The sequence below is a fragment of the Stegostoma tigrinum genome, chromosome 12 (assembly GCF_030684315.1).
Source record: "Stegostoma tigrinum isolate sSteTig4 chromosome 12, sSteTig4.hap1, whole genome shotgun sequence".
NCBI classification, from domain to species: Eukaryota; Metazoa; Chordata; class Chondrichthyes; order Orectolobiformes; family Stegostomatidae; genus Stegostoma; species Stegostoma tigrinum.
The window spans coordinates 45,815,021-45,827,501 of NC_081365.1; positions in this window are offsets into that span (position 1 = coordinate 45,815,021).

Genomic DNA, 12,481 nt, shown 5'->3' on the forward strand with positions numbered 1-12,481 from the left:
GTCTCTAAGACATTCCTAAGATACTGCTTGGATTGCTGTGTTCATCCAGCTGCACACTTTGTTATCTCGGATTCGCCAGCATCTGCAGTTCCCATTTTCTCAGACTCTATCACTGTTGTGGGACGGTGGAGAAGGAGTAAGGGCCAATGAGTAGGAGACAGCTGAGGGCCCTGTTAACTACAGTGGTGGGGATTTCTTGGCTGAGGAGAAGGGTGGACATTTCTGTGGCCTTCTTCTGGAAAGTGCATCATCAGAACTGATATGACAAAGATAGCAAATCTGGGAGAATGGTGTGGCATTCTCACATGAAGCAGAGTGTAGGAATGTACAGTCACAGTAATTTCAGTCATGGACAAACTTCAAAATGTAGGCATACATTTCATACTGGTTGCCAAAGTACAACCACTTGTGACTCCCAATGTTGTCAGTTTACAGCCAGCTGGGAGAGCTGGTTTGCCCTCTATCCTCCCCATAGAAGCCTTTACTTCTTTCACCTCTTCCTGATCATGCTGCTGCCCAGTGAAAGGTGAAAATTACGCAGTATGGGGTTCCTGATAATCTCAAGTACATACTTACAGTTAAAGATGTACTTACAGCAAGAACATGTGAGCCTATTATGGTATGATTGGATATCATATTCATGTGTATTAGTTTGAATATGATTGGATAATATAGTCATGTGTACTAAGCTGAAATGTGGACAGTGTGAACAGTTGAATAACGGTATGGATGAGTGAATGTGTAAATTTTTCATTGGGAATTGTTATCTGTTGAAATAGTTGATTGGAAGTTTGTAATTGTAAGTTGTAATTGTGAGCTGAACACCATCTCTTCATATATAGATCTCCCATACATGCGTGAATAAGTAAGCATTTAAACCAAGAAGCCAGAGTCCTGTCTGGTTTAAAAAGGGAATAAAGGGTTAAAATTCCCTTTTCACTCACGACCACCCTTTCTAACTGTACACGGGGACCAGCTGGAGTGAATGTATCTGCACTGGCGGAGATTGGTCTGGAATAAATGCTTCCCACTGGCGCACACACTGTTACTACTGCCTTCCATCCAATATGGCTGACTGCTGAGAAAATTGGGACCCATGACAGCTTCATCCCTTGAAGTACTGTCAGGAAATGGTACTACATCAGGGTACTGGAATTCCTGCCCTATAAAGGCTTCTAAAAAATTGCTATGAAGGAAATCCATGGAATATGAGAACACAACACCAGAAATACTAGAACGACTTTTAAAAGATTTTACAAACATAGAAGGAGGAGAGAAGTAGCTAAAGCCAATGCTGGTCCTTTAAAGGCCAAGACAGTAGACATTATCAACAGGAAAGAACAAACAACAGTGATATTGAAGCAATATATTTTGTTCTTTATGTTCTCCTGGTGACTTTTGGAGATGACATAGGCATACAGAAATAGAAGGTAATCAGACAGCTAATTAGAGTGAAGTACATAAAGTGATTAATAGTATCAGAGTAAAATTATTAAAGAAATTTAAAGAACCAAAAGCTCCAGGACATGATGATCTGTACCCTCCAGTTTGAAAGAAGTAGCTGCAGAGAAGTTGAATGTACTATCCACTTTAAAAAGATAAAGTGTTTGCAATTTTCCAAAATTGCCTAGATTCAGAACAACCTCAGAGGATTTGAGGTTAAAAAATGTCACACTGAGATGAAAAAAAAGGCAAAAGAGAGAATACTGGAAACTGCAGGCTTGATTTCCTGACATGAGTCATCAGGAAACTACTAGAATCTCTTATTCAGCAAGTCTTATCAGCATGGTTAGAAAAATATATGTGATTGAGCAAAGTTAAAATGGCTTTATAAAAAGAAAATTTTGGATGACAATATTTTTTAGAGTTTTGGGAATGTAAAATATGGGGTAAATTAATGGAAACCAATGGATGTAGCATACATGGATTTCCAGATGCATTTGATAAAACCACACAACAAGTTAATATATAAAATTAAGTCTCATAGAGTTGGCAGTAATATATTGTCATGCATCAAGGATAATAAGGGAGCTCGAGAGTATGCATAAATGGCATATTTGCAAGTTGACAAGTTGTAACTAGTGAAGTGCCACAAGGGCCAGTATTGGGTCTCAGTTATTTATGACCCATATCAATGACATAGAGGAAGAAAAAGAAAATAAAATATCTCTGCATAGCTAGGTGGGAATGCAAACTGTGAGGAAGGCAAAAAGATGCTGCCAAGAGACATGGACAGTTGACATTTTTTCTTTATTCACTTATGAGGCATGAGTTTATAAAATGTGGAGCTGGATGAAAACAGCAGGCCAAGCAGCATCTTAGGAGCACAAAAGCTGACGTTTCAGGCCCGAAGTGTCAGCTTTTGTGCTCCTAAGATGCTGCTTGGCCTGCTGTATTCATCCAGCTCCACACTTTGTTATCCCGGATTGGCCAGCATCTGCAGTTCCCATTATCTCTGAGGCATGAGGTTAGCTGGCTTGGCCAACATTTATTGTCCATCCCAAGTTGCCCTTGAGAAATTGATGGTGAGCTGTCTTCTTACGGTGTCATGATAGACAATAAGGTGCCAAGTAGGAAATATGCAGAAGTCTGAGGTGGTTCACTTTGAAATTAAGAGTAGGAAAGTAGATTTTTAGAAAATGTGTGAAAATTTTAAATGTTGCTGTTGAAAAACAATTGATTGTATTCATATAAAGTTAGCATGCAGGTATGGTGAGACATTAGGGAGACAAACATGATGCTGGCTTATATTACAAGAAGAAGGAAATCTTGTTACAATTTGCTACATTTGGAATACTGTGTATAGTTTTGTTCTTCATTTTGTCAGTGGTTAATAATTTTAGGAATTTTCTGCTCCTGAGGCTTATAGATAGTCCATTGTTGAATATATTTAACACTGACATAGACAGGTTATTTTTGACTATCTGTGAATTAAGGGATAGTGGGAATACAAAGGAAAGTGCAGTTGAGGCAAAAGACTAGACAAATTATATTGATTACTAGAAATGCTCAAGGAGTTGGATGGCCCACCTTTGTTCTTAGTTGTCATGGTCCATTCTTGGTGACAGACATTGAAGCCACTTCCCCAAAATAAATTATATGTCATGAGTGCCTCTCTCCTACATGAAATTCACGATATCAGGAGTGCTGATTCATTCACTGAGGGAGGCTACTAACTGGTAATGCACAGGAAATTTTTTTGCCGGTATTTTCCCCGACGTCATGTGAGGCCGTGTCACGGCCCCTAAAGTAAATGTCGAGAATTCCCAGAGACAATCCCACCTGACTGTATAGCACTGTACCTTTACCTCTAATATGTATATTCTGCTGGTGAGAAGTACTATGCCCTGGGATAGGGATGGAAGAATCTGAACTATTGGTTGTGTAGTATGATTCAGTGACTATCACTACATCAACTTTTCTCTTGACCAATCTGTGGAATATCTTTTCCTAACTTGACACAAGGTCCAGGATTTTATTGAGAAAGGCTCTGAAGAACTTACCTTTGTTATGTTCAAACTCAGTAACTCTAGGTTGTTTCCATGTTGTTTGTCTGGTTTTATTATGCTTTTATGTAGCAGTTTGACGCAACTGACTGACTTTCTTAGCTACTCCAAATTCATTTGCTGTGGTTTTGGAATCACCTATTGGACAAACTGAGTAAAGGCTGTAAATTTTCTCCCTTAAAGGCATTACAAACAATTGAGTCACTCCATACCATCATACTAGTGGTTGTTCTTTAATTCCAGAGTAAGTTAATTAACTGATTCCCTAAATGTCATATAGGATTTGGAAACCTGATTTGGATCATCAGTTGCTGCCTAACAAAACCACAATACTACCATGCAGAGCACCACCATCACCCAGAGTAATCAACACATGGAATGTAATTCTTGAAAAAATAATTTTGGCAAACACTCTAGATAATGAAATTAGTGGGAGGTTGTTCAGGATTGATATAATGTGATGGGCTGAATGTCCTTCCTATTAGATATCTTGTGCATTTCTGCATAGGTCTATCCTCTGTCTTGGTGATGGCAAGGTGGCTCAGTGGTTAGCACTGCTGCCTTACGCTGCCAGGGACCTGGATTCAATTCCAGCCTCAGCTGACTGTTTGCGTGAGGTTTGTACAATTCCTTGTGTCTGCTGTTTTCATCCCACAGTCCAAACATATGCAGGTTAGGTGGATTGTTCATGCTAAGTTGCCCTTAGTGTCCAGCGATGTGTAGACTAGGTTGACTAGATATGGGAAATGCAGGGTTATGTTTACAAAATGGTGGGTTTGGGTGGACTTGATGGGCCAAATGGCCTGCTTCACCATTATAGGCATTCTGATTCTATACGGTTTACCACATCTGTTTTCTGAAGAAGGGTCCAGGCCCAAAACATCAGCTTTCCAGCTCCTCTGATGCTGCTTGGCCTGCTGTGTTCATCCAACTCTACACCTTGTTATCTCTGAAACGTGAAAGGATGTTTTTAGCATATATAAGTGAGTGTGTAGTGCCACCATGTGAAAGAATAGTGCATTTCATCTGCTATTCTCCACTGGGTGATCTAATCTGTTCTGCTAGCAAAGTTTCTTTTCGCAGATCGTAAGAACTGCAGATGGGGCAGCACGGTAGCTCAGTGGTTAGCACTGTAGCCTCACAGCGCTAGGGGCCCAGGTTCGATTCCAGCCTCAGGTAACTGTCTGTGTGGAATTTGCACATTCTCCCCGTGTCTGCGTGGGTTTCGTCTGGGTGCTCTGGTTTCCTCCCACAGTCCAAAGATGTGTAGGCTAGGTGGATTGGCCATGTTAAATTGCCCGTTGTGTTCAGGGGTGTGTGGGTTATAGGGGGATGGGTTTGGGTGGGATGCTTCAAGGGGCAATGTGGTCTTGTTGGGCCGAAGGGCCTGTTCCCACACTTAAGGGAATCTAATGATGGAGTCAGAGGCAGTACAGTGTGGAGCTGTAGAGAAACAGCAGGCTGGAGAGACACAGCATCAAGAGAACAGGGAAGTTGGTGTTTCAGGTCAGGACCCTTCTTCAGAAACGGGGACTGGGAAGGGAGCTGGGAAATAGAGAGAGGAGGGGTGGGGCTGGGGGAGGGGATGTAGGATGGTGATTGGTGAGTGCAGTTGGGGAGTGGTGAGGATTGGTCAGTGAGATGGGTTGGGTGGTTAGATGGGGAAGAAGATGGACAGGTTTTGTCGGGTCAGGTAGGTGGGGATGAGGAGGAGGGTTGGACAAGAGATGAGACCGGGGGGTGGTGAGATTTTAAAACTGATGAATTCCATGTTCAGGACATCAGGCTGTAGGCTCCTGAGGCGGAATATGAGGTGCTGTTCCTCCAGTTTGCATGTGGCAATGGAGGACACTCAGGATGGACATGTTTCTTTTCATTCCTTTATGTGATTTGGGTGCAACTTACTGGGCCAACATTTGTTATTCAACTTTTGTTACCTTTTACAACTGAAAAGGTGGTATTGAGTTGCCTTCTTGAGCCACTACAGTTTATATGCTGTAGGTATGCCTACAATACTGTTAGGGAGGGAATTCCAGGATTTTGACTCAGCGGCATTTAAGGAACAATGATATAATCACAAGTCAGGATGGTGAATGGTTTGAGAGGAAACGGCAGGTAACTGTGTTTGTGGGAAGAGGAATAGAATTGATAGCATGGGTAACTGAATGTGATGCTTCTGAAACAGAAAGAAAATGCGAAGAATACTGGTCAGATTGCACAGTATCTGTGGGGAGGACATGTTAATGGTCAGGACTTTCCAGGCCTTTTGAGAATGAGGTCAAAGGCTGGAGGGCCGGCTGGAAGGTCATTGGGTGAAATGCCTGTTGCCTTCCTGCCAACCTGCCACTTGTGTCATTTTACCAGAGGCAGGAATGATGGCAGACTGCCCACCAGCTGAAAGCCCATTTGATCTACTTTAGAGGATAAATGAGACCTACTCTCCACCTCAGCTGGTTTATCACTCAAGGTATTTGAGTATCCTAGGGGAAAAGCACAGAGCATTCTGTTTTGAGCAGCTTTGCCTGTGCGGGCACCTCAGCAGCAATTGGAGCCATGTGCTGTAGTTGACACCTCTGCTTGTCTGTCTGCAGTAACCCCAGGCCCTGCTTACCTGTCACTGAGGATGCACACTTTGAAGTGTGCTCTTTCTTCAGCTGCAGCCCTATAGTGTCTATGGCTGTACTGTTGAGGCTGCTGTGTTTTCAGCCTCTGATTACACTCAGTGGTGTCTTCCATTCTGTTCCTTTTTTTGGCATTTTCTTCCTTCTCAGGCTTTGTTTATGCCCTGGATGGGATGACACTGGCAAAAGTAACTGTCTCTCTCCATCAGTAGTTACCCCAAGAAGATGCTGGTGATCCTTCTGCCTGAATTTCTACAGTCCAAATACTGATGCTGCTTGGTAGACAATTCAGAATTGTGATCTAGCATCCAGGAAAAAATGGGAATATATGTGTCAAAATGTTCTGTGACTCAGAGGGAAGATAAACAAATGGGTAGAGCCTGTAAAACCTGTTCTGTCACTCATTTAGATCTTAGCTGATTTGTGTAAAGGGAACAATATCTTTATTCTGCATCACAGTTGTGAGCTGAAATGATGTCTTTTTACCAGCGGCTGTGTTTGCATTAAATTCTTCTGTCTATATCTGAAACCCAAAATAAATCTTGACTCTATGACAAGCTACTTAATGTGTACTGAGTATGGAGAGTTATTTCAACTATCGCACTGTAAGGCTTGGTAGCTGTTCATTTTATACATTAATGGTTTGGACTTAAACATGGGGGACATGAGGGGAATTTGCAGATGGTGCAAAAATTGGCCATGTAATAGATAGAGTAGAGTGTAGCTGGAAGCTCTGAAATGATATGAATCAGTTGGTGGAGTGGGCAGAAAAGAGGCAGGGGAAGACCAACTTTGATAAGAATGTGTGGTGAGATCGAACAGTAAAAGGTAATATGCGATAAATGCGAATATATTGACAGGGTTAGATGAAGTAGCAGATCTAGACATGCAGCTCCCTAACAGTAGCAGTAAAGGGAGGTAAAGTTGAAAATAAGGCAGATGTAATGATCTCCTTCATTGGCAGAGGTATAGAATACAAAAGAAGGGATAGAATGATGAAACTGTACAAGACAGTGTGAGGCCACAATTGGGGGCAACTTGGGGGCATAAGACCATAAGGCATAGGAGTGGAAATAAGGCCATTCGGCCCATCGAGTCCACTCCGCCATTTAATCATGACTGATGGGCATTTCAACTCCACTTACCTGCACACTCCCCATAGCCCTTAATTACTTGCGAGATCAAGAATTTATCGATCTCTGCCTCAAAGACATTTAATGTCCCGGCCTCCACTGCACTCCACGGCAATGAATTCCACAGGCCACCACTCTCTGTCTAAATTTACCCCCTCTTATTCTAAGGCTGTGCCCACGGGTCCTAGTCTCCCCGCCTAACGGAAACAACCTCCCAGCGTCCACCCTTTCTAAGCCATGCATTATCTTGTAAGTTTCTATTAGACCTCCACTCAACGTTCTAAACTCTAATGAATACAATCCCAGGATCCTCAGCCGTTCATCGTATGTTAGGCCTACCACTCCAGGGATCATCCGTGTGAATCTCCGCTGGAAACACTCCAGTGCCAGTATGTCCTTCCTGAAGTGTGGGGCCCAAGATTGGACACAGTATTCTAAATGGTACCTAACTAGAGCTTTATAAAGTCTCAGAAGCACATCGCTGCTTTTACATTCAAACCCTCTTGTGATAAATGGCAACATTACATTCGCTTTCTTAATCACAGACTCAAACTGCAAGTTAACCTGTAGAGTACGCTGGACTAGCACTCCCAGATCCCCTTGTACTTTGGCTTTATGAATTTTCTCACCGTTTAGAAAATAGTCCATGCCTGTATTCTTTTTTCCAAAGTGCAAGACCTCGTATTTGCTCACTTTGAATTTCATTAGCCATTTCCTGGGCCACTCTCCTAAACTGTCTAAATCTTTCTGCAGCCTCCCCACCTCCTCAGTACTACCTGTCTGTCCACCTAACATCGTATCATCGGCAAACTTCACCAGAATGCCCCCAGTCCCTTCATCCAGATCTTTAATATATAAAGTGAACAGCTGTGGCCCCAACACTGAACCCTGTGGGACACCACTTATCACCAGTTGCCGTTCCAAAAAAGAGCCTTTTATCCAAACTCTCTGCCTTCTGTCAGACAGCCAATCCTCAATCCATGCCGGTAGCTCACCTCAAACACCATGGGCCCTCACCTTACCCAGCAGCCTCCTGTGAGGCACCTTATCAAAGGCTTTTTGGAAGGCCGTTTGGGCAGCACAGTGGCTCAGTGGTTAGCACTGTTGCCTCACAGTGCCAGGGACCTGGATTCAATCCTACCCTCGGGCAACTGTGTGGAGTTTGCACATTCTCCCCGTGTCTGCATGGGTTTCCTCTGGGTGCTCCAGTTTCCTCCCACAGTCCAAAGATGTGCAGGCTAGGTGGATTGGCCATGCTAAATCGTCCATAGTTTTCAGGGATATGTCGATTAGGTGTGTTATAGGGGAATGGGTCTGTGTGGGATGCTCTGAGTGTCAGTTGTTGGACCTCTTGGACCAAAAGGCCTGTTTCCACACTTTAGGGATTCTAAGATTTTATGGAGTGTGGGAAAATGATTGTAGCTACATGGAGAGTTTGGATTTTTTTTCCTTGGAACAGATAAGGCTGAGAGGTGACATGATTGAGGTATAAATAATTGTGAGGGCCAGAGAAAGAGTAGACAGGGGGAACTAGTTTCCCTTGGCAAAAAGTTAAAAAACCAGGATTCATTGGTTCAAATTAAGTGGTGGAAGGATTAGAAAGGAAGAATATTTTGATGCAGAGGGTGGTGGGTGAATGAAATTCACTGCTTGAATTGTGGGGGATGCAGACACCCTGAACTGTTTCTAAAAGTAGTTGGATGCAACATTAAATGCTGTAAGCTGCTGGGCTATGAGCCATACGCAGGAAGATGGGATTAGAAAGTCTGTCTGGGTGTCTTTGGGTCAGCACAGACAAGATGGGCAAAATGGCCCCCTTCTGTGCTGCATCATTTCTCTGATTTATGAACGAGAGGAGATATGACACAATGACATTGGATCATGAGAAACTGACCCCTGAGGTTTAAGGCTATATCAACCTATCCTCTCTTACAGAGCAATGTAATTGGTTACATTTAATAAAGGCTTTTAATATTCACTCATAACAGAATAGACATCATACCTCTACATAGTGACAAGACCCATTGAACTGGAGGCAAGCAGCAGTAAGAATCTGAAGTGAAACCCAGCAAAAGCAGCGTTAGAGTAAATTGCTCAACAACATGAACCAAGAAACCCTAGGAAATACCCGAAGAGAAGCTCAGTGGTGACAGGGACTAGTCGGTGATGGATATTATTGTCCACTTAGGCCCTAAACTGTGATGGGGCTATCCCATACAAAGGCTGAAAAAACGCAGCAGAAGGTACATAGCAGAGAAACAACAGCTAACAAGAATAAAAGATGGCCAAAATGAGTAATGAATTTCTCTAGATCAGAAAGTTTTGCAATATAAGAGAAACCTGTGCAAGAATGCAGAGAGAAAAGACCTGTGTAATATCTTAAAAGTAAAGGAAACAGGAGCCGCAGTTCAGTTACCATATCCCACATTGCAAATAGGCTGAGGATGGATCCTCTTAAGACTGTGAAGGATGACTAGGCTGTGTGTTCTGTACAACGGCATCAAGGATTTACAGGAGATTACTGCTTCATGCCTCAGTACAAAGCTGGTTTGCTGTACGTGATCAGCACTGACGCTATTCTTGTCAGGCAAGGTATAGCAACTGAAACTGCAACATATGAAGAAGTAATTAAAGCTTTTCACTCCTTTTTTAGTTCAAAGTGAAACCACACTATAGAGCTGGCAAAGTTTAATCAGCGCAGCCAGGAGCCGGGGAAACAACTTCTTTATATATAAATTTATACCATCTTATGGATAATTGCCAATATAGAAAATTGAATGAACAACTCATAAAAGATGATACAGTGAAGCTGTATCAGAACTTTTATAGTCTAAAGAAGACCTAGTGCTATTTCAAGCAGTAGCTTGTCCATCAGCTTGAACTTTTAACAAGGTTCCTCATGGTAGGCCTGTCTAAAAGATCAAATTAGATGTAATCCATAGTGAGTTGGTAAGTCAGATACAAAATTGCCTTGGCCACAGAAGACAGAGTATGGTTGTGGGTGCATGTTTTTCTGACCAGAAGTCTGTGACCAATAGTTTTCTAAAAGGATCAGTGCTGGGACTTTTGCTGTTTGTAATATATAAAAATGATTTTGATGAAAATGTCAGAGATAATGGGAACTGCAGATGCTGGAGAATCCAAGATAACAAAGTGTGGAGCTGGATGAACACAACAGGCCAAGCAGCATCTCAGGAGCACAAAAGCTGATGTTTTGGGCCTAGAAGTATCTAGTTGTCGGTTGTCTGATTAGTAAGTTTGTAGATGACACAAAAATTGTGGATAAGTTGTCCACAAAAAGTTGCGAATAGTAACAAAAGATATTAAAAGGATATAGATCAGCTCGAAAGTTGGGCAGTGAGGTGGCAAATGGAGTTTAATCCAGACAAGTGTGAGGTCTTGCATGTTGCGAGGTCAGAGGCAAGAGGAAAGAATTCTGTAAATGGATGGACCCTCAGGAGTATTGATATACAGAGGAATCTTGGGTCTAAGTCCATAGCTCCCTGAAAGTAGCAATATAAGTGGAGAGGTGGAAGCAAAAAAAGGCTTATGTTGTGCTTGCCTTCATTGACTGGGGCATTGAACACAAAAATTGGCAAGTCATATCGCAACTGTATGAGACTTTGGTCAGGCTGCATTTGGAGTACCGTCTACATTTCTGGTTGCCACACAAAGGGAAAGATGTGTAAGTTTTAGAGAGGGTGCAAAATGCTCGGATTGGAGTGTATTAGCTACAGGGAGAGGCTGGATAAACTTGGATTGTTTTTGCTAGACTGTCGGAGACTGAGGGGTGACCTAATAGAAGTATATAAAATTATAAGAAGAATGATTAGGGTATTCAGAGTATCTTTCTGAGGGTAAAAATATAAAAAACTACAGATCATAAGTTTAAGGCAAGAGCAGAAAAGTTTAAAGGAAATGTACAAAGAAGATTTTTTAAACAGAGGGTAGCAGGTGTCTGAAAAGCACTGCTGGGGGAGGTGGAAGAGGCACATACAAAGTTTAAGAGGCATTTAGACATTCGCATGAATAGATATATATAGATCATATGTAAGCAGATGGGATTAGTTTAGAATAACATAATGTTTGATACAGACATAGTGAGCCAAAGGGCCTGTTTTTGACTTGTACTGTTCTATGTTATATGTAAGTTTAGGCAAACAAAATAGATACCTTCTCAAGGGGACAGAGGAATTTCCAGGAGTCATCCCACTGACTCTGATGTAGTCCGCTCTGATGTGTCAGGAATTCAACAGTTTTGAGGCAAACAGCTGCCGTTGCTTTGTGTAGGTGTTGAGTCAGGAGACTCCTCGTCAGCATCAAACCTGCCTGGCCACCAGTACTGGTTGTCACGCATCCCATAAGGTGAGCCAATTTCAGGCAGTTTATCAAAGTAGCAACAGGAAATTTCAACTTGCAACAAGAGAGTTTCAAAACACACCAACTCAGCTTGCAGGTGCCCAAGAAGTAGATGCTTTCAAGGACCTAGAGACTTTCTTTTTGGGAGGAGTGGTGGTTCAACAAAGGCTATGGCAAAGATATTTAGGCCATAAGAGATGCTTATGGTCAAATAGAATCATGCCCACATTCAATGTTCAGAAGTTATTATTTTACAAAAAAAAGCAGCCTACAGCTGAAACTCGGCGACAATCCACGAGAAGCCCCCAAACATTCTCATATTGAAGGTAACAGGAATCAAACAGTTTGAGTGTATCTCTGTATCAGTGTGTTTGCTTTCAATTGGTTTTATTCTCATATTTTTCGATTTTGCTTTTAAATGGCTGTTCTTCAGTATTCTCCCATTCCCACCTCCTCGAGACACATCTTTTGTTTTCCTGCTAGTTTTCCTTCATGAAATGCACCATCAACATTTTGGTTATTCAATTTTTCCTGACTTCTACCCTGCCAGGGCCCTTCCCTTTAGTTCTGTTTCCACCCTAACGTGACCCATTTCCTCCACCCATTTGAAACTTATTGAATTTCTAACTTATCCCAGTTCAGCCGAATCTCACTTAAGCATTAACTCTATTTTGTCTTCACAGATGCTGGCTGACCTTTTGAATATCCCTTGCATTTTATATTTCTGAGATCCTGCATCTGCATTTTTTTCCTTTTAAAATAGTCATCATGATCCTTAAATATCCCAGTGGCCTGGCTCAAGTCTAGTTCTACAGACCTCCAAGAGATCTATGCTCTTCTAATTCCAATCACCTGAGCATCC